This window comes from Vombatus ursinus, unplaced genomic scaffold (genome assembly GCF_900497805.2).
Source record: "Vombatus ursinus unplaced genomic scaffold, bare-nosed wombat genome assembly UNPS02015175.1, whole genome shotgun sequence".
NCBI classification, from domain to species: Eukaryota; Metazoa; Chordata; class Mammalia; order Diprotodontia; family Vombatidae; genus Vombatus; species Vombatus ursinus.
This window is the reverse complement of record NW_020954953.1, coordinates 22234816-22261056: the sequence shown is the minus strand read 5'-3', so window position 1 is coordinate 22261056 and position 26241 is coordinate 22234816. Positions and strand designations below refer to the sequence as shown.

At 37.6% G+C, this 26241-nt stretch overlaps 1 pseudogene; it reads right to left on the bottom strand.

The window, feature by feature from the left end:
- Positions 1 to 3077: 3077 nt before the first annotated feature.
- The window catches only part of LOC114031454, a 51310-nt pseudogene continuing 28146 nt past the window's right edge, over positions 3078 to 26241 (bottom strand).

The window sequence follows — 26241 nt, the reverse complement described above, 5'->3', positions numbered from 1 at the left end:
GAGCCTTCTGGGCCCAGTGGCAAGATATATATCAGGACAACAGGAGATGGCCCTGGATGCATTGGGAGACTTTTTAAGTTAAGGTCTTTAACAGGTCTCAGTATGACTGAGGCAACACCCAATCGGTGCTTATTTTATAGATAATGTCCCCCCAAAAGTGGTATTGAGATCTTGAAGAGAGCAATATAATAACTCACTTTTCTGGTGATTTCAGGTACCCATGACACAATTTAAAATGGGAAAGAAAGTAAACAAAAAAGATCTGGGGGCTTTCCAAATAATTTACAAAGTTACCACACTAAAAGCTCATTCATTTTACTTACAGGAAAATTCCTTAGATCTTGACTCTGTCCTCTTATTTGTTCTTACTTTAGACACTGTGGTAACAAGATGATTTATCAAATTTCTAACAAATAAAACATTAGAAACAATAAATTAGAAAATGGGAATGGAGTTAGCACTGTCAGGCACAGGTCCATTGACAGCAATAAGAAATTACACCCAAAGCCTGAGATAATTACTCAAAAAAACAGTCTGGCACCATTTTGTATGAGAGTACAGAACCTTATATACACATCTTAATAGGCCTTAAGGATGCCAATATAATAAAGCATAGCACAACCATATTTGTATTCCTGACTGTGAATTGGGGACTGCTATAGCATCCTACTTTGTCTCCTTGTCTGAAGCCTCTCCATTCTCTGATCCATTCTTATGAGACAATAATAATGATAATCATTATTGATGGCTGGCATTTATATAATGCTTTAAGTTTGCAAGGCACCTTAAAAATATTCCCTCATTTTATCCTCATAACGACCTGTGATGTAGGTGCTATTATTATCCCCATTTTATGCATGAGGAAACTGAGGCAGACAGAAGTTAAGTGATTTGCCTGGAATCACACAGATTGTAAGTGTCTGGAGCTGAATTTAAACTCAGGTCTTCCTGACTACAGAGTGCAAAGCTCTAACTGTTGTTCCACCTAAAACTGATCATCCTAAAGCATATCTGATCATGTTTCTCCTCTGCTCAAGAAATTCCACTATCACCTTACTCCCTCTTGGATAAATTCCTCTGTTTGGCACAAAGTATTTTACAATTTGACTCCAGGCTACCTTTTCTGGGATTATTGCATTTTACTCCACTTTATGACACTTATTAGCCAGATTGGACTAATTACCATTCCCTACACAGAGCATTCCAATTTCTCTCTTTTTGCCTTTGTATGGGCTGTCCTCTAAGACTCTCAACTCACTTCCATGTTCTAGAATCCCTTCCTTCAAAGCTCAGCTCAAGTGCTACTTACTACACTAGGCCTTTTCTGATCTAATCAGCTTCCAAGCATCCTTACCCTCCCTCTAGGTTATTTTGCATAGCACCTTCAGGCACCCTTTCCATCTTCTACTATATAGAGCAACCCAGAGAACACTACCCTAGGGTCAAGGTAGCCTAGGGGTCTTTCATTGTTGATGTTGAGCTGTTTTTTTTTTTAAGTCCTATCTGACTCTCTGTGACCCCATTTGGGGTTTTCTTGGCAAAGATACTGGAGTGGTCTGCCATTTCCTTCTCCAGCTCCTTTTACAGATGAAGAAACTGTGGCAAACAGGGTTAAGTGACTTACCCGGGATCACCCAACTAGTAAATGTCTGAGGCCAGATTTGAACTCGGGAAGATGAGTCTTCCTCCCTCCAGGCCCAGCACTCTAACCACTGTACTGCCTAAGTAGGTGCCCAGCCTATTCAGCTACATCCACGCAAAACCATAGTTCACAAATATCTATTAAGAGGCAGCTAAGTGGAGCAGTGATAGAGTGATGGGCCTGGAGTGAGGAACATTTGAGTTTAAATCTGACATTTACTAGCTGATTGACTCAGGCAAATCCCTTAACCTCTGCCTCAGTTTTCTCATCCATAAAATGGGGATAATAACACCTACCTGACAGGGCTGTTGTGAGAATCAAATGCTATAATATTTGTAAAGTACTTAGCATAGTTCCTTGAGCATAGAAGGTTCTTAATAAATGCTTATTACCTTCTCTACTGATGCGTTTATTTTTCATAGTCAGCCCAGAGGGTAGAATTAGGTCGAAGTAAAGCCATTTAATGAAACAAGGTAAGTAACAATAAAACATTTCTTCCATATTCTTTGGTCAAACTCTCTAACAAAAATACACACCTTCAGTAGGAAGAGTAGACACAGTAGGAAATGTAGCCAGGGTACAGGTACGAGGGGAATCTCATACCTCTAGTATTTCAGGGCCACTGATGTCTTCTGGTGACATTGTAGTTCTGCTCCTATAAGGCCTGATTGATCCCTGCTAATCTTTGTTGGAAATGTTATGGTCTGTGGTTGTATATTTTCCATCATATGCTACCATGCACAACCTCACTGGGTGGGAACATGGCTCTGGATTTTATTTCTACTTCCAGCTTCAGCTGAAGTCCTTGGATATGGTGTTATCTCTTATTTATGAGTATAATGAACTTGTGTTATATTCTTGTGTGTGTGTGTGTGTAAAAATGACTGTAGCTTATGAATCAGTGTAATTAAAATACATTTAAAAAATAAATTAAAAAATAAAAACAAATTTGTTGGTGTTCAGTCATTTCAGTCATGTCTGCCTCCATTACCCCATTTGGAGTTTTCTTGGCAAAGATACTGGAATGATTTGCCATTTCCTTCTCCAGCTCACTTTTACAGATGAAGAAACTGAGGCAGACAGTTAAGTGACTTGCCTAGGGTCACATAGCTAGTAAGTGTCTGAGGCCAGATTTGAATTCATGATGATGAGTTTTTCTGATTCCGAGCCTAGCATTCTATCCACTGAGTCATCTAGCTGCTTAAAAATAAATATATACATTAAAAAAATAAAAATAAATACAGTGTAAAAAAGTAATCAATTTTAGGACCATACATTTGAATAGATACCAATAATTTCAATTTTAGAGGCTAGGTTTATTGCAACTGTAAGAAAAATAAACTATTCTTTTGAAAATCCTTTGGAAGCCACTTTGAGGTTCTTTCTGTAGGGCCTTTGTGATTTACTTGATTACAACGGAAATATATGATTCAATTCAACCTTTCAGAGAAGACATTCCAACTTGCATGATCTCATCCGCCTGGAGAATATTGGAGGCAGTCACAGGTCAGGAGTGAAGAAGCTCTTTCTTTACATGATAATTGGTCCAAACGCCAGCTTCTGCCACAATAACCAGCTCATCTATCTTCAAATAGATACCAACAAGTTCTCCTGATTCTGAATTTTCAGCCTGTACCTTAACTAGTGTTTTTTGAACGTCAGAACCAGAGTTCTGAGCAAGAACCTTGGGAGTAATAAACAGTGCATCAAAAGCTTGGACTCCAAGATGGACCCTTTTACAGTGTGCTTATTGGGCTTAATAAGAGCTTTAGCTATGGCTGCTTCCGCTATGGCAGCACCTGGAGCCCCATAACCATCTTTAATAGCATTCTTGATAGCTCTCAGACCATCTCTTACTATGTCCTTGTTGTGGAAGTATGGGCTTATTTGGTCCCTTGTTAGCAATGTGACAGATTGAGGGTTGCCCTGTTTTTCAAGGTGAATTTCTCTTCTCCCAGCGTGTGTTCATAGACAAGTCTCATATGTCCCCGTTAATCAGAATTTCCAGTCAAGAGAATTCATAGCCTTTCTACCACGTGCAAGAGTTAGCTTCCATATTTCCTCTCTGCACAGTGCCATTATACCTTCTTTTGCAAGAGCATCTAAAGAAAACAAGTCCATTCCCTTTTGATTAATAACATATAATAATAATTTTATTATATTATTCTACAATGACTCTCCTTTCTACTTTTACTAGTTTTGCCATATTTTATTAAAAAAATCCAGAATTCACTTCTCTTTTTTCATATTCTAATGATACAAGGCAAATAAGGATGTAAGCATTTTCTACTCTTTTTTTTTCATATCAGGATATCAGGCACCATGGTCCAGAATTAATCCTCTGGTCAACATTATATCAGTTTTGATTTATGTTTCATCTTCACAATCCCTGCCATGAAAATATCAATAGGTTCACCTGGTTTTCTAATGGCCAAAACAGTCTACCACTACCTCTGTCAATAGGTCATTTAGTTCAGCATTAACTTTAGTATGCAGAGATGTTCTGACCACATCTGTAAGTATTTCTCTATTTCCTTGCTTATTTTGACTTGATCTAAATCTTCAAATACCTTTTTTCTTCGTAGCTTCAAATCCTTCTATCATTATTCAAGGGTACAGACTTTCAGAGATATAGAAATTCACTAGTTTCACCAGCTTTCTGATGATGAGAACATTTAAAGCAGCTCTATCACCAGTAATGGCATTCTGGGGTATAGCTATTTTTGCTGTCAAGGAGGCTGTTGGGTGATGAATTTGTATCTCATGTAATAGCATGTTGCCATTTTGGTAGGTGTGATGTCTCCAGCACCAGAAATAATCATCTTTACAGTCAACCAGTGCCACGAGGGCGCTACTGACCTTGGCTTCGGAGTTGAGCACTTTCATGCTCAACATGGATAGGGAAACCACAAAGGAGAAGAGGGCAGTGGAGGAGGAAATGAGTATGAGGGAAATAGCTAGGGAAAATATCACCTCATCTGGGGCCCCAAACTCAAGCACTGCATGAACTAGAAAGACTGCTCTACTTTTTTAGTTCAGTGCTTCAAGACTTTTTTTTGGATCTCTTTTAGAAAACCAAGAACCCGTGTCTCATCCGAAGAAGGAAAGAAGCAAACATTTACTATGAACCAGGACCTGTGCTAAGGGCTTAACAGATATCATCTCAGTTTATCCTCACACCAACCCTGGAGGATAGGTGCTTTGGTTATTTCCATTTACTAGTGGAAGAGACTGAAGCAGACAGAGTCGTGATGTGACTTGCCCAAGGTTACATAGGTAATAAGTGTTTGAGTCTGGATTTGAACTCAAGCCTTTTTGATTCCATGCTCAGTGCTCTATCCATTGGGATGCCCAGCTTCCTGCCCCCAGAGGTTTAAAAAAAAACAACTTGGCTTTTTCCCCTTCTTTATTCAGTGCCCCATCTATTCCTTTTAAGGGTCTTAGCTAGACAGCCTTCTATCTTGCTATTTCCTACCAGCTGAATCCTTGAGATCAGGGATTGTTTTATTTTTTGTTTTTGTATCTTCAGGGCCTAGTACAATGGCAAATACATAGTAGATGTTTAATAAAAGCTTGTTGAATGAATGAATGATCAAGAAAAATGAAAAAAAAGTTTAGTATCCTTAGTTTGAGAAGGCACAGGAGTGCATAATACATTTAGAAATATTTTCATCAGAACTGTGAAGTGATCCAACCATTTTAGAGAGCAATCTGGAATTGTGTCCAAAGAATTATAAAACTGTGTGCACCGTTTGACCCAGCAATACCACTATGAAAGAAGATGCTATCGACCTCCAGAGAAAGAACTGATAAATAGAAGTATATATAGTATGGTTTTACATATATATATATATATATATATATATATATATCTGTGTCTAATGGTGGCCTTCTGTAGTACAGGGTGGGGAGGGAGAGAAAAAAATTAAAAGTGCATAGCAGAGAACAAAGAAAACTCAGAAGGAAGCAAGCACAGAAAAACACAGTAGCTTTGAAAACAACGTATAGTATTTGTTTCATAGTTTTTTTCAAAATAAACAAATAGTGTGAAATGGAGATTTATGATTTAATATTGAATCCTCTTTCTGTGTTGTGGTATATACATGGAAATTTTTTTTTGTCTTTTTCTATTTGAGTTCAAAACGAATAAAAAAGAAAAAAGAAATATTTCTATCAAGATTAGTTCACTTTTTAACAAGTCTTAGCTCTTATGAAAATAAATGTGAAGGAAGGTGTCCTAGTTGTACCAGATCTCAAACAGTATTATAAAGTGGTAATCTCAAAACTTTCTGGTACTGGCTTCTTAAAGATGGTTATGGGGCTCCAGGTGCTGCCATAGCGGAAGCAGCCATAGCTAAATAATAGAGAGGTGGATCAGCGGAATAGATTAGACGTACAAGACACAGTAGTAAATGACCATAGTAATCTAGTATTTGATGAACCCAAAGATCCAAGCTTTTGGGAGAAGAACTTACTATTTGACAAAAAACAAAACAAAACAGGAAAACAGTATGGCAGAAACTAGGAATAGACAAACATCTTATACCATATGTTAAGAGAAGCTCAAAATGGGCACATGATTAAAACATAAAGGGTTATACTATAAATAAATCAGGAGAGTAAGCAATAGTTAACCTGTCAGACCTATGGAGAAGGGAAGAATTTATGACCAAACAAGAGATAGAGAGCATTATGAGATATAAAATGGATAATTTTTATTATATTAAATCTAAAAGTTTTTGCACAAACAAAACCAAAGCAGCCAAGATTAGAAGGAAAGCAGAAAGCTAGAAAACAATTTTTACAGCAAGTGTCTCTGATACAAGGTTTCTTTTCTCAAACATATAGAAAACTGAGTCAAATTTATAAAAATACAAGTCATTTCTGAATTGATAAGTGGTCAAAAGATTTGAACAGGCAATTTTCAGATGAAGAAATCAAAGTCATCTATAATAACATGAAAAAATGCCCCTAACTCAGCATTGATTAGAGAAATGCAAATTAAAGCAACTCAGAGGCACCATCTCACACCTATCAAATTGGCTAATATGACAGAAAAGGAAAAGGATAAATGTTGAAGGGGATGTGGTAAAATAGGGACATTAATGCACAGTTGGTGGAGTTATGAACTGATCCAACCATTCTGGAGAGCAATTTGGAATTATTCCCAAAGGACAGCCAAATTGTGCATACCCTTTGATACAGCAATACCACTACTAGGTCCTTTTAGCAGCCTTTCCTTGTCCACTAAAGGCAGTTTCAAAGCTTGACAGAGAACTAGCAGTTAGAGGAAGGACATTTCTGAGTTTGGTTTTAATAGCAACAACAAATAGAGAACAAAAAAGGGAAAAAGACCTATTCTTACAAAAAATATTTATAGCATCTCTTTTTGTAGTGGCAAAGAATTGGAAATTGCAAGGATGTCCATCAGTTGGGGAATGGCTGAACAAGTCATGGTATATGATTGTAATGGAATACTATTGTGCTATAAGAAATGACAAGCAGGATGATTTCAGAAAAACTTGTAAAGACTTATATGAACTGATGTAAAGTAAAGTGAGCAAAACCAGGAGAACACTGCACACAGTAACAGTGATATTGTTCAATAAAGAACTGTGAATGACTTAACTATTCTCAGCAATACAATGATCGAAGACAATTTCAAAGGATTCATGATGAAAAATGCTATCCAGAGAAAGAATGGTTGGAGTCTGAATGAAGATTGAAGCATACTATTTTTCACTTAATTTGTGTGTGTGTGTGTGTGTGTGTGTGTGTGTATGTGTGTGTGTGTTTTCCTTTGGGTCTGTATCTTCTTTCACATCATGACTACTATGCAAATATGTTTTGTATGATTGCCCATGTAGAATCTATATGAAATTGCTTACTGTCTCAGGAAGGGTAATAGGAAGGAGGAAGGGAGGGAGAAAATTTGGAACTCAAAATTTTAAAAAATGAATATTAAAATTGTCTTTACATGTAATTTGGGGAAAATAAAATATTATTTAAAAAAATAAAAAAAATAAAATTTGACTCTTAAAAGTGGCAAGCTTCAATGACCTGAAAAGTTCATTTACGTAGAACATTTCACTCCATGATGATGCCAGATAAATGAGATGTTACTCTAATCTGAAGGTAATAAAGTTATCCACACCATCTCATTCAAAGAATTTTTCAGAATTCTCAGTAGAAATGAGTGGAGAAATCTATTTCCTCTCCCACCTTTGTATACTCTATCTTGGAGAAAGGGACTGGACTACCCAGTAGTGAGATACATATTTGTTTTACAGGATGGTAAAGACTGGGCTATTCTCACATCTTTCCAGGATGCCATCCACGTGCAGATTCAGCACATCTGTGCAGGTGATGATTAAAAGCACTTCCCAACCCCCAACCCCTTTTCTGTGGTGGTTGCTATTAAAACCAAACTCAGAAATGTCCTTCCTCTAACTGCTAGTTCTCTGTCAAGCTTTGAAACTGCCTTTAGTGGACAAGGAAAGGCTGCTAAAAGGAAATAGATCATAATTAGCCCCAAGGACCTCAAGGCCCCCCTTCCTTTTTGTCACAGGTTGCTCACAATGTATTGGGAGGGAGCTTCCCATGTGCACTGGTAATGTTTGAGAACTGTTTTTGGAGTCAGGAAAGGAGAATTTGGAGATTCAGAAGCCAAGTAGGTAAGGCATACAGTAATAGATTATATATAAAATATTTTAAAATAAGAAAACCCAGCATTGCACTCAGTAGATTTAGCTTTTTGAATTAAAAAAAATGAACATTCATCTTCTTCTCTCCCCTCCGTCTTACCCAGAATCACAGATTTTTAAGGTTTGGGGGGCCCTTTTCTATGTAATTGTGAGGTTTGTGTAGGGAGGCAGCATGACATAGGGGATTTAGGCTATTTATCGCACCCTGGTGAGATAGAGGTAAATGGTACATGGCAGAAGATGTTTATGAATGTTGATAATGACGTTAGGATCAGGACAACAAGCATGTGTAAAACCGTCCCTTTCTAACTTTCTTGACTCTTTTCATTTAGAGAGGGTGGTTATGAGAAGTTTATTTTCTGGGTACTAATTCAAGATTATTACATTTACTTAGAACTGAGTTCACATTCTAGGGGAAGAATAACTATATACCACCACCTCTACCTTTACCCCTATAGCTATAACATTCCAAGCACTAAAAAGAACATCTGAGACTGTCAGGAAGAAAATGGGCTACTTTTTAATTCTCAGAGGTTTGTTCGCTTCTTCATCAGTGGTGGTGAATTTCCAATCACCAGCTCTTGGAAGACTTGTATCGTCTTCTAGGCTGTAAAATTGACTTTTAATTGAAGAAAAGGTTAAAAAAAAAGAATATATCTTACAGTTCCAAATGTAATACGTGACCTAGAAACATGAGGAGACTCGACTCATCTCCTTTAAAACTGTAAGGGAAGAGGGTCAAGCTAGGAGTGAGATGGTGTTCTCAGACCTGGGGAATGAGTTGCTGGATGCCAGGAAAATGCTGGTCCACTGCTTGTGCATGCACGTCGCTCGCTGTGCAGCTGCAGACCTATTCCCTTTGAGTTGTCTGACATCTGAGCCCTGCTGGAATCCTTTCCTGCAGGAATCTTCTTGAACTTACAGGCTCAGCTTGCTTATTTGTCCTCAGAGCTTTGGATTCCTGTGGTGTCTCTGTTACGTGGCTCCCATAACATAAAGATCAAAGGTTGTCTTTGCTAATACTGTGTCTAATTTTGAAATCCAGTCTCCTGAAATTGAGGCAAGTGGAAGAATATGCCCAGAGAATAGTGATGAACTTATCTGAAGACTAGTGGGAAGCATGGCCGTTGCACACATTTGTCATTTTTCTTTTTTGCTGAGGTTGATTTTTTGTATTTCTGTTGGCCTGGGAATGAGGCAAAGAGTACAGAAATGTAGCACAAAAATACTAAGTGAGGAATTTTTCAATTTCATCTTTTAGTATTTCATGTCTGTCTCTTTGCTCTGTATATGCTTTGAAGGATTTGTTTTTGAAAAAAATGTAGTTAATTACTGAAAGGTATCAACTCTTTTTGACCCTCTCCTCTCCTCTCCTCTCCTCCCCTCTCCTCTCCTCCCCTCCCCTTCCCTCCCCTCCCCTCCCCTCCCCTGTCTTTTCCTTTCCTTTCCTTCTCTCTCTCTCTCTCTCTCTCTCTCTCTCTCTTCCTTCCTTCCTTCCTTTCTTCTGGCTGCCTGCCTGCCTTTATTAAGTACCCATCATGATTCTGAGAAGATACTAGGTTCTGGGAATGCAAAGACAAAAACCTTCCCTGAAGGAGTTTATATTCTATTGGGGGCATAAATATAAAATATATAGAGGGTAGATGCAAAGTAATTTCTGGAGGGGAGGAAGGGCACTAGAAATTGGACTTTCCTAGGGAAGTTTCCTACAGGAGATGATCCTTGACGTGAGCTTTGAAGGAAGCTAGAGGTCTTAAGATACAAAGGGTGAGGAGAGAGTGTTCAAAGGCACTGTACACCTTAACTACTACTTGTGGTTGGTCATCAGCCTGAAACAAAATAGTCTGATAAAAGTTGCTGGTCATTTTAATTTTTACACATTTAACTGAAATGCAGAGTTATTGTACTGAGTGGGATCAACAGATGTTAGAATCACTAATTTTTGTAATGGAACCTCACAACAATACTTCTCAGTAGAGCAGAATCTCAAATGAGGGGTTTGCTTAGAAATGGCCAGCTGGATAAACCACTTATTAAGCACTTACCATGTGTCAGGAGATGGAGCAATCAGGGGACTTAGTTGATCTGGGAGTGGAATGAATGATGGTGAAGTTCCTCACAAAATAGGATCCTAGACAGCAACTCACCAAGCATGAGAGCAGATTCCAAGGCAAGGAAAATTGCCAGGTGCACAAGGAGGTTTAGTCATTCAATACTCAAAAGGCTTCAGTATATGGGAGCATTGCCTTTTGGGAGATTTCATGCCTTGAGTTCAAGACTAGAGGAAATGCTTTAGAATCAAACTGACATGGATAATAGTTGAATTACCTTCCTTACAGTGCTGTTGGAAGGCTCAAATGAAATACTATATATAATTTTTCCTTTTTAAACAAACTTTTAAAAGCAACACATGTCAATTGTCATTGTAATTATGACTATTATTAGATTAAAAATTAATGTCTATGACCTTTAATGGGAATGACAGAATAAGTCTTATATTTCAGAAGATTATTAGGGATAGATGGTCCTTGACCATGACTAGAATGGAGCAGTTCCTTCCAAAGCTGTGGCAAGAGGTGACTCTGAATGATTCTTTTGCCACTTTGGCAGCCCAAGATGGTGGCGTCTGGGTGTTGAACCTTAAAGCTGATGTTTGAACAGAGTGTGCTGGAATCCAATAGCTTAGGGAGGGGTCTGCCAGAAAAGCTACACAAAATCAGTTTTTGGACACTGGGCTGGAAATTGTGATTGGCTAAGGCAGTAAGAGCTGTGCTTTCCAACATCTCCATCAAAATAGAGTTCTCTGGGGCCTGAGCATATTGGTACATTCATATATTTTCATATTTTAGCCATCCTTCTCCACTTCCTTTCATTTCTCTTGCTAAATGAGAAAATAACGTTCTCTAGGGGTTAAATGCTTCCCAACTGCTTGGAAATTGTGATGATGACCTATAATACATGAATTATAAGGGAATTTTATGGAGCAGGGTGAGGATTGAAAGAAAAAAGTGCAGACCCTTGTCAACAGACCAAGTAGTTCTAGAAAAACTATTTTTTCTGGTATTTGGAACACTATTACTATATTTATATTTTAGTAATGCCTTCCCTACCCAAGAATTTTCTCCTGTATGCAAGGGTAGAGGACTTCATATTATAATATGCATGAGCAACCATATGTTAACTTTTAATACCACTTTTCATTGGGGAAGTAGCTACCATTATTTATGTTTTTTCTCAAAATGAGTAAGGTTGGAAGCATCACCCTCATTTTTTTTGTAAAAGGAAACAATGTTGTCACTTACCATCCCTAAGATCCCTTGAAAAGTTAGTGGCAAAGATAGGGTTATCACTCCCACCTCAGCAGTTCACTTGCTATACACCTTATCTACTTTTTCCAAAAGAGTTTACATTTCTCCTGAGGTTCTGAAGAAGATTATAGAAGCAGTTGGACTTCTACTGAACTTGGTTATTTCTGAGGGATGGAAAAAACACAGTATGGATTGTGTCCACGTCCAAGTTACTGATATTGGCAAGTCTAATAAATATTCTTGGTAGAAAATATGTCTCCCTTACAAAATAATAATTAAAAAGATAAAACTTTGGGCTGACTTTTTCTTATTTTGGGAGATCATAGAAAAATGGAACCCATAATGCTCATCATCAGTAGTTTTATCTTCTAATATGAAATATAATACCTATATTATTCCTACTTATACTTACTTATCTGTAGACATTTACATAGTACTTCAAGGTTTACAAAGTGTTTTCCTAGCAAGGTCTACATGATGTAGGTAGCACAAGTATTTGTTATTTATAAATAATATATATTCTTATATTATGTGATAGATTATATTTATAAAAATATATTATTATACCCACTTAAAAGATGAGGAAATAGAGGCTTAAAGAGGTAATGTGACTTACTCAAGAACATGTATCTAGTAAATGTTGGAGGTAGGACTCCAGCCCAGGTTTTCTGAATCTAAGCCAGTATTCTTTATACCATCAACCATGCTGTCTTTGCGCATGCACATGTATATGTGTTTGACTCATAATAAAGCGAAAAATTCAGGTTGATGTCTGAAACACAGATAAGTTCCATGGGATAGGGACTTTGTTTTATTTACATTTTCATCTTTAACCTTGTCAAGTTTAGTGCACTGTAGTCACAACACCCAAGGCGGCTACATGCTTCTCAAATTCACCAGACAAATGATGTTGTATGAGTATGATTTTTGCTTTTATCTTCATCACCAACTAATACAAGTTTGAATTGAACTTGGGCAATTATGATGATGATTCTTCTAGAAGGATCTCTGTCCCTGCCTGACAGAAGCCTTTATTTTCTTAAAAAATATTTTGTAATTATATTTATATAAGTTCTGAGTATATCTTGGTAGTTTCACTTCCAGATATATGATGAATTTTATAATTATTTTGAAAAGATTTCTCTTTCCATCTTCTCCAATTGGATTTTTATTAGTAATATTCAGGCTGCTGATGACTTTTATGGATTTACTCTGCTATTTTATAAGTAATCGATTATATTAGATTAATTTTTCATTGAATCTCTGGGATTTTCTATTTAAAATACATATCATTTACAAATAAGAATAATTTTGTCTCAATTTCTCAATTTCTTCTTCTTAATTTATTGGTACAGTTACTTTTTTATACCTATATCTTCTAATGTTGGAGATAATAGAAAACCTTGCTTTATTCTTGATTAGGGAAACTTCTAATGTTTCTTCCTTACCAATAATATTTTTGGTAACTTTAAGGCGGTGTATTTTTACTACTTTGTTTTAGTGCTTTTAACAGAAGTTGCTGCTATAGTTTATTAAAGGATATTTCTATGTTTTTTGATACAATCATATAATTTTTATAGGTAATATGATATATTATGTTTATGTTTTTCCTATGAACCTCCTCTGAATTCTTGGCATAAACCACCCCTGATTGTTGAAGAATACTATAACAATTTATTGAATATAGCCTCTTTGTAGCCTCTTTGTCAATATTTTATTCACTATTTTTATATTAATTTTCACTTTCAATGTTCTGTAGTTTCCTTCTTGACTTTTCTTTCTCCCTATTTTGGTATTAGGGCCATATTTGTTTCATAGCAGGAATTTTGCCGTTTTGTGACCTGTATGTTTTAGTACCAGTATATATAGTAAAATTGATTACTCTTTAAATGTTTCAAAGAATTCACTTAGAAATCCATCTTGACCCAGGTCTCTCTTTCTCCTTCTGTGACCTTCATACTGTTGGAAGGTCATTTAGGGCTTGATCCATTTTCTTTCTGTTTTCAGTTTGCTTAGATTCTGTATTTTCTGTTCTGTTAATCTGGATATTTTACACTTTTGAAAATAGACATTCATTTCATTTAAAATTTTAGTTTTGTTGCCACATAACTAGATGTAATACTTTCTGACAATTTCCTTTAATTTCTTTCCATTCATTATAAATTCTCCCTTTTTAAGTTTTTATTTTGACAATTTTCTCCCTTTAAAAAAGGTTCTTTCATTTTGCTCTTTTAAAGATAACCTTTTAAAAATTTAGCATCTCAATGATATTTGTGTTTTCAATTTTGATTATCTGTTCTTTGATTTTTTGGGGGGGTTTCTTTTTTATTTATTTGGAGTTACCCATCTGTTGATTTTTGAGTTTTTTGGTGCATATTCAATTCATTTATCTTTTTTCTCATCTTGATTTAATTGTTTAGAGCAGTAATGTCAAACTTGAATAGAAACAGTCACAATTAAACTGTACATATGGATCCCTATGGGCAGCATGTTGACTTAGAAAACCATGTATTAATATTATCTTTGTATTTTTATTTATTTTGTTAAATAATTCTCAATTATATTATAATCTAGCTTGGGCCTTACTTGAAAGTGTTTTGGGCCACAAGCAGCCCATGGACGCAGGTTTGACAACTTTGGTTTAGAGGTAATTAGTTCCCCTAAATTTTCTTAAATTTTGTATATTATCTCATTGTTTATAATTTTATTAAATTGCTTCCTCTATAGTTTATTCTTTGACCTATTAATTCTTTAGTGTTATCTTTAGTATTAGTATTTAGGTTCCATTTAAGGAGTCAGTGTGGTATGGGGGAAAGATCACTGGTTCTAGAATCAGAGAACCCAGGTCAAATCCTCATTGTGACATTTGTTACCTATGTGATGTGGGACAAGTCATTTAATTTTTGTGGGCCTCAATTTTCTCATATGGAAGTTGAGGAGGTTGCATTAGATAACATGCTTCTGTGGTCCCTTACAGCTTTAGATCTATAAGTATGAATCATTTATTCTAATTTCCCTTATTGCTTAAAATTTTGTATTGCTGTAGTCTATAGAAGATGTGTTCAATGTTGCTGACTTTTCAAATTTGAGTACTTTATGATCTAGTAAATGATTACAGCAATTGTAAAAGTGACATATAATGCTAAATATATGTACACTTCTTAAGATTCCCATTTAGTAATCCCATGCAGTAATCCCATTCAATAATCCAAGAGCCATCAAATCTCTTCTCTCTGCACCGCCCCCTTCCCCAGTATTTTTTTTAGTCCCTAAGGTTATTTATTATTTATCTTTCTGTTAGATCACAGTCAGAAAGAAGCATGTCAAAGTATTGAACAATTATTATCTCTTAGTTCAGGTAGCTTTTATTTCCTCTTTCCTTAGATGCTATGCTATTTTATTCACATATGTTTAATATCGATATTGTTTCATTACATTTTATTCACATATGTTTAATATCGATATTGTTTCATTACATTACTAAATTTAAAGAATAATGTAGTTTTCCTGTTTATTTCTCAACCATCTGTGTTTTTACAATTGCCTGAGATATGATTGCCATTCCTATTTATTGGCTTCAAGTAAGGCATAATAAATTCTATTCCAATCTTTCAATTTAATTCTATATGAATTTTTGTATTTGAAATATGTTTCTTAAGAACAATAAGCTTTTGTGATTGCTTCCCAAGTAATCCTGTCACCCTCCTCTGTTTTATGGACAAATTGCACTCTATCAAATCATGTTATAATATTTATTCTCCCCACCCCCACCTCCCATATTCTACCCTTAGAAGAAAAAACAATGGGAGGAAGGGAATGAAATCAGCAGTAGGTATCTAGTTTATATCACTTGGAATGTTATAATCCCAAACTTCTCCTTTCTACCCTAACACTAGTTCTTGCCCTACTCCCCCTTTCTTTTTTTAATTAATTAATTTATTTTTAGTTTTTGACATTCACTTCCATAAGCTTTTGAGTTTTAAATTTTCTCCTCCTCTCTTCTACTTCCCTCCCCAAGATGGTGTGCAACCTGATATAGACTCTACATATACATTTCTATTAAACATATTTTCACATTAGTCATGTTGTAAAGAAGAATTAGAACCAATAGGAGAAACCACAAGGAAGAGGAAACAAAACAAAACAGAAGAAAAAAAAGAGCAAATGGTATCTGCATTCAGATTCCATAGTTCTTTCTCTAGATGTGGATAGCATTTTCCATTGTGAGTCTTTTGGAGATTTCTTAGATCTTGCATTGCTGAGAAGAGCTAAATCTATCAAAGTTAGTCATCGCACAATGTGATTGTTACTGTGTATAACATTCTCCCAGTTCTGCTCATTTCACTCAGTATCAGTTCATATAAGTCTTTCCAGGCTTTTCTGAAATCTGCTTACTCATTATTTCTTATAGCACAATAGTACTCCATTATATTCATGTACCACAACTTGTTCAGTCATTCCTCAATTGAGGCATCCCCTCAATTTCCAATTCTTTGCCACCACAGAAAGAGCTGCTATAAATATTTTTGTACATGTGGATCCTTTTCCCATTTTTATGATTTCTCTGAGACACAGTCCTAGAAGTGGTATTGCTGGGTCATCAGTTCTCTCTCAGGAGGTGAAGAGCATTTTTCATCATGGGTCTTTTGGATCATTTGTCATGGTTTTAGATCATTGTCTTGCTCAGAGTAGCTAAATTTTTCCCTGTTGATCATCCTTACAATAGTGCTGTTATAGTGTACAATGTTCTCCTGGTTCTGCTCACTTTACTTTGCATCAGTTCACATAAGTCTTCCCAGGTTTTTCTGAAACCATCCTGCTCATCATTTCCTATAGCACAAAGTATTCTCTCACAATCATATACCACAACTTGTTCAGCCATTCCCCAACAGATGGGCATCCCCTCAATTTCCAATTCTTTGTCCCCACAAAAAGAGCTGCTATAAATATTTCTGTACAAATAAGTCCTTTTACTTTTCTTTGATCTCTTTGGGATATAGACCTAGTAGTGGCTCAAGTTTTATGTTAACAGCTATTTTTACTCCTCAAATCACAGATGTAGACCAAAATAAAATAAAACAAAACAAAACAAAACAAAACCTCTCTCAATTTCTCTTATTAGACATTCCAATTTCTTAAAATCCTTGTGGAAAATGTATTTTCTTTTGGGAGGAATCTTCTTGGAGTTGCTGTGGAATTATTATCTTCTGTAGTTTTATCAAACAGTCAACAAGCATTTATTTGGCACTTAGTATGTTCCAGGCATTGTGCTAGAAGCTACAGATATGAAGAAAAAGCAACCCTAATCCTTTCTCTCAATGAGCTTACATTCTAATGGTGGAGGCAATATGTAAATAACTAGGTAATGCATGATATGTACAGAGCAGATGGAAAATAGCTTTAGAGAGAAAGGCTAGCATCTGAGGGAACTGAAAAAGGCCTCTTGCAGGAGGTAATACTTGAACTTAAAAGAAATCAGGGATTCTAAGGTCAGAGGTTAGCAGGAAGAACATTCTTAGCATGTGGGACAGTCAGTGCCAAGACATAGATAAGAGAAATGTAATATCATGTATATGGAACATCAAATAAGCCAACTATGATGGGCCCATTGAACATATGGAAAGGAATAGTGAGTAAGAAGTTTGGAGAACTATGAAGAGGCCAGGTTGTAAAGAGGTTCAAATGCCCAAAAGAGAATTTTATATTTGATCCTAGAGGTAATAGGGAGTCACTGAAATTGGCATGGTCAGACATACACTTTAGGACAATCACTTTGCCAGCTGAGTGGTGGATGGATTCGAGTGAGAAGAGACTAGAGGTAGGCAGACTGGCCAGAAGCGTTTGATAGCCCAGGCATAAGGTGATGAAGATTAATATTAGAGTGGCAGTTGTGTGAGAGATATTGTAAAGGTAGAAACAAGTTGACAACAAATTGGATATTTGGGGTAAATGCTAATGACAAGTCAACACTGAGGTTAGGAGCCTAGGTGACTGGGAGGATGGTAGTATCCTAAACCCTACTATTACTACTAGTGGTGGGAAAATTCTGAAGAGGGGAGAGTTTGGGATGGAAAGACAATTTCAGACACGTTAAATTTGAGAGGCCCACAGGATATCCAATTCCTGCCAAAAGACAGGTTGGTGATGTAGGACTGGCGTTCAGGAAGAAGACTAGGATAGTAAATATAGATCTGGGAAGTTAAACCAAGTAAATGAAAAACAAATGAAGGCCTCAGAGAATAGATAATTACATTATAAATTGGAAATTTATTTAAATTATAATTTATTTAAATTATAATTGGAAAATTGACCTGGTAAAACTTGATTTGTAAGTAGAACTTCTGAACTAGATGGCAGATCACTGATGTCTGACAAAAGTATTTCATTGCTAATGAGCCTACTGAGAGCTGAGGAGTGACAGGAAAAATTGTCTTGAGGAGAGGGGGGAGGGGAGAAAGTTGGATTTAGGAAATACTAGCAATTAGATTGAAGAAGTTGAGTAAGAAAAGGATAAATGGATAGGTGATTAGGTTAATGGCAGGTTAGAAATGCAATAAAAGAAAATGGGAAGAAGGGAGAAGAAAAAACACTCTTGTGTTTGTGAAAACTTTGGGAATTTTCCCAAATGTTTCGTGCTATATGCAGAGAGTGCTTAGGTTTCTGGAGGGTCTAGTGGGTGACCAGCCCATATTGAACAATAAACCCTGTAGGGTTTTGCCCTCTTGTTTAATACTTTGGCTTAAGAAAGACAAAGGGAAAGAATGACAAAAAAAAATTCACTGACTCAGTCACCACAACAGCATCAACATGTGAATTCCATGAAACTCTAGACAACTCCTAGAACTTGGGAAACTTTAGTGAAGCATTCCATTGCCTTGACTAAAGGGAACATACAGCACACTATAAACAGACTTCCAATTTACAGTGTCAAGAGAAATAGCTGTAGGCATAAATACTGCTCAGGGCAGCCCCTGGACTCTGAGGGGCCCCCAGGAAAAGAGAATCCTTCGCCCCTTCACAACTGGAGATCTGTGTACTTTTTCACAATTAATATGAAATTTCTTTTGGTAATTGCTTCCTGGCTCAGAATTTAAACCCATACCCTGGAATCAGTCAACATTGGCAGGCCTGCGCTATTGTTTTTGTTGTTTGTCCTTCTTTCTCGAAGAGGACCAATGACATCAGAAGGGTGATGTCTTGACTTGGAAGTGAATTGGGTTTATGTGAAGGAGGGCTGTGCAAAGTCACCAGCCTCACTCTCTCCTCCAGGAACATCAAAGTCCAGTGGCGAGACACGTGGCAAGGTCAGGATGATGGGCGACGGCCCTAGGTGCAGTGGGAGCCCTTGCCCTTTTTAAGCTAAGGTCTTTGCCAGGTCTTAGTTTGTCTGAGGTAGAACCCATTCAGTGATTAAAGGCTAGGTTAGAATTGAGGCAGAAGATGGTCTAGTTTGCCTTCTCAAAAGAATCAATCTGAGAGGGTCGACTCTTAGGTTTTCTGGCCAGAACAGAAACAATTGCTATTTATACTCACTCTGAGCCATCAAAACCCAAACAATGAGTAAGTGAGGCTTGGGCTGGGGCCTATTATTGTCTAATCAGTGAGAGCCAGAGTGATTTGGGTTTAAAGGAATAGTCAAGTAGCTCCACTTGAATCCAGATGGGCTTTATCATGCCTGGTTTACCAGAACTATGTTTCAAGAAATCATAAATGAAAACTACATGAGATAAAAGAATTAATTGTCCCAGTTTTTAAAACAAACAAACAATGATAAAATAAATAAATAGGGAAGAAAAAAATCTAGCCCCCAAACCCCAAGATATCTTGTGAAGTAAAATTGATTAAAATTGATATTCCTTTGGACAGAGCACCCACATGTAAGGGTATAACTCCCCATGTGGTCAGAGAGAGACAAGGAGCCCTGCTCTACTAGTTTTCTGATGTCTGGTCAGTTACCTAAGACTTATCAAAGCTAGAGGAAGTCTCAAAAAAGTCACCAGGTCTGTCCTTCCATATCTGGATAAGCGTGTTCCTAAAAGATAGTAACTACTCATTTTAAAATGTGTTTAGAGGAGGAGTTGCTCATCCTTTCCTGGGATTCATTCCATCATCTAAATATCTATCCTTATGTGCTACTTACTACCTATGTGTCAATCACTACCTTTCTGGGCCTCAGTTTTGCTGTCTATAGACAGCAGGAGGGAAGGAAACAAACATTTATCAAGCAGGCTCTGTGTTGTGTTTTACAAATATGCTCACCTTTAATCCTCACAGCAACCCTGGGAAGTAGGTACTTATTATTATTTCCATTTTAGAGTTGGGGAAACTGAAGCAGACAACAGTTGTGACTTGCCTAGGGTCACATAGCTAGGAAGTGTCTGAGGCTGGATTTGAACTCAGGTCTTCCTGACTCCAGGTGGCCCAGAGTCGCCTGGACTTGATAATGATGATTGACATTTATATACCACTTTAAGGTTTGCAAAGCCCTTTATATACATTATCTTATTTATGCTTCACAACAAACCAAATGGGGTGACCACGATTGCCTCAGATTTACAGATGAAGAAACCAAAGTTCCAAAGAAACCAGAGCTACTTACTGACACCCTGTCTCTCCTCAATTTTCCTTTTTTCCTACAAAACTTACCACATTTGAATCATTTTAGTTGTTTCCTTTGGGGTGCTCTTTGCCATCTTTGCCTCTGGCTTCCATTGTGGGCCCAGATGAACACTGTACTCTGTTTTGGGCTCTTCTAGTCCTGTTGTAGGGACTATGTGTTGAAAGCATTCCAGAGAGTATAAGGCACTGGACAGGCAGCAAGGTGGATAGAGTGCCAGGCCTGGAGTCAGGAAGCCCTGAGTTCAAATCTGACCTTAGACCCTTACTAGCTATGTGACCCTGGGCAAGACACTTCACCCTGTTTGCCTCAGTTTCCTCATCTGTAAAATGAGCTGGAGAAAGAAATGGCAAACCACTCCAGTATCTTTGCCAAGAAAACCCCAAAATGAGATCATGAAGACTTGTCCATGATTGGAAAATGACTAAACAATGAAGCACTGGACAAGTGTAAGATATAAGGGAATAAAGACTAGATCTGTGATTTCATTGAGATAGAGAACTTGCAGATGAGGAAACTCCCCCGACTAAAGTAGGTTGCTACCTTTCTTCAACCTTAATGAGCTGTTTATAGCATTGGGAGGTCAAGTGCCTTGTCCAGGGTCACAGAGCCAGTGTGTGTCAGAGGTAAGACTTGAACTCAGATCTTCTTGGTTCCAAGGCCAGCTTTCTAGTCACTGTGTCACATTGCCTCAAGATATTAGCAATGATATTATCATCAATAATTATCATCAACAAATTGCTCTTGAGTGCTCTAAAGATATGTGAAATAATATAGGACCATACTTTCTTCTCAGTTGGGTCATAGATGTATATTGCTTAATGATACTTGGGTTAGCAGGTGAAACTATCAGGGCTTGAATTTTTGAAATTGGAGATTGGTTTCAATAGGAAAAGCTGCAGGTGGGGAGATGAGAATATTAGAATTTAGAATAGAAACCTATATCAGATTGCTTGCCATCCTGGGGAGGGGGGAAGGGAGGAAGGAGAAAAATTTGAAACTCAAAATCTTTCAAAAGATTAAGGTTGAAATTGTCTTTACATGTAATTGGAAAAAAATACTATTAAATTTAAAAAATGTTAAAAAAATAAAATAGATAACAATGAGAAAAGAGTAACACCAGATATGGGGATTTTGGACTCCAAGAATTATGGGCCCCCTAAAAATATAAGCATCTGTTAAGGAGTGGGGAGACCTTCCATACATACTTTGTATGCCTAGGTATACATTGCATACCTGGATAGGGCAGTGGCCCCAAGGGCCCTGGAAAAGAGGGATTGAAAATGTGCTCACCCTTATTTTTTTCATTTTAGTTTTTCAATCGATCAACAAATATTTATTAAGCTCTCATTATTTGGGGTTCTGATACCATGGTTCATAAGCCCCCACCAATATGTTGACCCCGAATCATTTAACTAGCTGATATCTTCCCAATATTAATTCACCAATTAGCTTTTACAAAGGGATAGTCTCTTATAAGATAAAGCAAGGACCAAAGTGTCCCCAAAGTCTGGGACACATTCTCACAAAAGTATATATGGAGCTCAGGGCAATGTGGGCTCAAACTTAGAGAACAAAGGTGACAAAGGAGTGACTCGCTGCTCCTGGCTGACTGGAGATCCTACTCTTCTTTCATGGAGTTCTCATGAAATTCCCCTTTTATTTAGCTTTCTCTCAGGCTCCTTGTAAAATCCTAAAGCATCCTTTCTACGAGGGATCCAGATTGTCCTTGGCTCCCAATTTTAATGATTCCCTGAGCCATTGCTACTTGGAAGGCCTGGTAGGAAGTCTAAATCTTTTGACTTTTCAAAGTTCACAAGACCATCCTCTGGTCAAGGGTGGGATGAGGAGACAGAGACTCCACATGCTCACCTCCAAGTAGTTGTCTCTCAGAGCCTTGGCTGAAGCTACTTCACAACTAGGCTGATCTGCTATTAGAATGCTGGATCCCAACTGGCTTTCTGTTCGTACCCAAGTGCCAAGATGTGACCAATGCTTCTTAACCAAACACAAGACATTTCCTGTGAAGCATTATTTTCTTTTATCTAATGTCTCAAAAGCACTTTGCTTCTCCTTTGACTGATTGGATGCATCTAATTTATGCCTCTAATTGATGGATTCAGTAGAGAAATTTGGACTCTGCAATTAATGAGGTAGGGGCATGAAATACCCTTCTGATATAAATAATATAAAGTGTTTTTAACTGCTGTTTGAACTGAAGTTATCCTGACTCAAAATCCAGCTACCTCTTATGATTATGGGTACAGGCAACTAGTTCAGTCCACATTAAATGAAGATTTACTTCATTGTTCAAGCGTGTCTAGGCAATGACCCTTTTGAAGTCTATGGTTTGGATGCATATAATAAGAGCTTTTTTTTTTCTTTTTTTTTGCTTTTTTGTTGAGGTTATTGAGATTAAGTGACTAGCCCAGGGCCACACAGCTAGTAAGTGTCAAGTGTCTGAGGCCAGATTTGAACTCAGATCCTCCTGACTCCAAGGCTGGAGCTCTATCCACTGTACCACCTATCTGCCCCTAATAAGAACTTTTATTAATCCTGGCTATACCTATCTGAATCTTTCATATAATTCTCACTGATGAAACATGCTAAATATTTGGTGGAAATATATATGATTTTAAGTATATATTTTATAAACATTAAATCATTTTCTGAAATGTTAACTCGATAAAGTAAACTACAACTTTATTTTATTTTTTCTATAAGTTTATGTTAGAATATTATGAAGGCAAAAAGTGCACACAGATAATACATCATAGCAGTTTCCTTGATTTTAATAATATCAAATGAGATAATGTATTTGAAATATAAGAGCTATTATTATTTCTGGTGTTGCCCAATGGTGGAATTGGTTAGCTTTCAATTTAGCTTGATCTTTGAAGCTTTCAGGTTTTTAAAGGGCTAATGACTTTCACATTAGGCAGAGCCTTCATCATGACCAGATTGTGGCAGAGACTTCTCCAGAAATTAGAGTTAGAGAGCTCTGAGGGCCTGGTGGTGGAAGTAGCATCCTCAGGGCAAGGAGAGTTGTCTGGCTACCTATGGCCAATGAGGAAGCTAATACGCTGGTCTAAGAGAGTCATATCAAGGCCTAACTTATTTAGTGGCAGTCAGAATGGAAAGGACAAGTATGAAAGAAAAATCAACAAGATCTGGTAACCAGATATGGGAGAGCTGGGAGTGAGAAGAGAGATAAGTCAAGGAAGACTGAAGTTTTGAGCCTGAATAATGAGAATAATGGTACCCTTAGTAGAAATTAAGGATTAGAAAAGACTGAGAAGGGGGAGGAGAGAGAGAGAGAGAGAGAGTGAGAGAGAGAGGAAGAAGAAGAAGAGAAGGAGGGAGAGAAGGAAGAGAGAAGGGAAGGGAGGAGGAGAGAGAAAGGGAGGGAGAGAGAGAGGAAAGGATGGAAGAGAGAGGAGAGGAGAGGAAAGAATAGGAGTGGAATAGAGGGGAAGAAGGAGAGAGGAGGAAGAGAAGGTGGAGAAAGAAATGGGCGGAAGGAGAGAGAAGAAAAAGAAGAGGGAGAAGGAAGAGGAAGAGAGGGGGGAGGGAAGGAGAGAGAAGAAGGAGGAAAAGGAAGGAGAGAAGGGAGGAGGGAGAAACAGACGGGGAAGGAAGGAGAAAGGAGAAGAAAAGGATAAAAAGAAGAAGAAAAGAGTTTGGTTTTAATTATATTAATAGCTAGCATTTACATATCACTTTAAAGTTTACAAAGTACTTTTTTGTGTTATCTCATGTGATCCTCCACAGCAACCCTGTGAAGTATTATCCCTGTTTCAGAGACGAGGAAATTGAGGCTGAGAGAGACTACCAAGGAAGCCAATTTTGGACCTAGCATCCAAATACTGACTCTAGTCTAAAAAAAAAGGTAGAGAAACAGACTAAATTCCATTATCTGAGAGCCCTGAGAATTTTAAGATAGGAGAGACAGGATGTTCTAAGATATTATTTCTTCCAAGATACTACCTTTACAGCAGGTTAGTTGCTGAGGCACATACCGTCTTAATAGATGAATATAAAACACTATCTTCTCAGGTAGGTGATGTTCTCCTTGTGCCTTAGGAATTGTAGGGTCCAGGGACAGCTAAGTGGCACAGTGGATAGAGCACTGGCTCTGGAGTCTGGAGGACCTGAGTTCAAATCTGACCTCAGACACTTGACACTCACTAGCTGTGTGACTCTGTCACTTAACCCCAACTGCCTTGCCAGAAAAAAACCAAAGAATTGTAGGGTCCTTTGAACACAGCTTTCTGGATACAGAGCTCCTTTTCTTCTATTCCTTTGCTCATTTTCACACAAGGATCTCCTCTTTGTGCATCTGGTCAATAGTTTATGTTTAAGAATGTGAAGTCATCTTAAGCCAGACAACTTCAGACCTTGGTATTTGGTCTTTAACTCCATAGAAGTGTCTGGTTTCATTGTATTCACTGATGACAAGGGAAACATCTCCAAAAGACCACCCACCTATGGACCAAGAGGAGATTGTATCTGTCTTTTTTTTATTTTTTAATTTTATTTTAGTATTTTTTTGTGAGGCAATTGGGGTTAAGTGACTTGCCCAGAGTCACACAGCTAGGAAGTATTATGTGTCTGAGGCTGGATTTGAACTCAGGTCCTCCTGACTCCAGGGCTGGTGCTCTATACTAGGTGAGTCACCTAGTTGCCCCATTTGTATCTGTCTTAAGGAGCCATGTATAAGGAATCCTTGCACGTACTGAAGAATTGTATCTCTCAACCCCCTCCAGAGAGTGCTTCGCATGTCTTCCTTTGTCTGGCCATCCCCATCTCTCACCATACTTAAATTCCCCAGTTCTTGGTGCTTAGGCTCCACCTCGGTCTACTCCCAGGCATGGGGGCATTTAAAAATGCCTTCAATTGTGTAATTGAGAACAACTCCTTAAACACATTTTTAAAGTCTTCAGTTTGAGTCCTCTCTAACATCTCAGACCAGCACTCTGCCTATAGCCATAGGAATGCCTTAGTCCTAATTCTGGCTATATAACCTTTGCTTGGTAAATACAGTCTTGGCTTGTTTTGTGTGAAAACAGTAGGCAATCGTGGTAGCATAACCCAGTCAACAAGCTTTTGTTAAGCACCTCCTATATGCAGGGTGGGCAGCTAGGTGGCACAGCGGATAGACTGCCTGAGTCAGAAAGACTCATCTTTGTGAGTTCAAATCCTGCCTCAGACACTTACTAGCTATGTGACCCTGGGCAAGTCACTTAACCTGGTTTGCCTCAGTTTCCTCATCTGTAAAATAAACCAGAGTAGGATGGTAAATTACTTCAGAATCTTTGCCAAGAAAACCCTATATAGGGTCATAAAGAGTTGGACATGACCAAGAAAGGACTGAACAACAATATGCAAGGCACTGGAGAGTCAAAGACGAAAGTAAAACTGTCCCTGCCTTCAAGAGGTTTCCATTCTATTAGGGGAGGCAATAAGTACATATTTAAATAGATACAAATAATGGGAAGGGGGCAAGAAAGCACTACCTAGCCTTAATCACTGAATGGGTGTTGCCTCACATAAACTGAGACTTGGGAAAAACCTTAACTTAAAAAGGCCAAGGTCTCCCACTGCATCCAAGGCCATCTCCAGTCCTCCTGATCTATGTCTTGCTACTGCACCCAGATGGCTCCAGAGGAGATAGTGCGGCTGGTGACTTCGCAGAGCCCTGCCTCACTTAAATCCAATTCACTTACAAGTCAAGACGTCACCTTCCTGATGTCATGGTCCACTTTGAAAAAGACAGACAAACAACAACCATAATAGCTGGGGAAATTAGAAGAGGTCTTGCCAATTAAATGGTAAGCTGCTCCATGGCTTTTATTTCTGTCTCTTCTCTCTGAGATTATTTTCCAATTACATTGTGTATGTCTTGTATGTATATAGTTATTTACAATATGTATATGTAAGCTTCTTGAGAGTAGGGACTGTGTTTTTGCC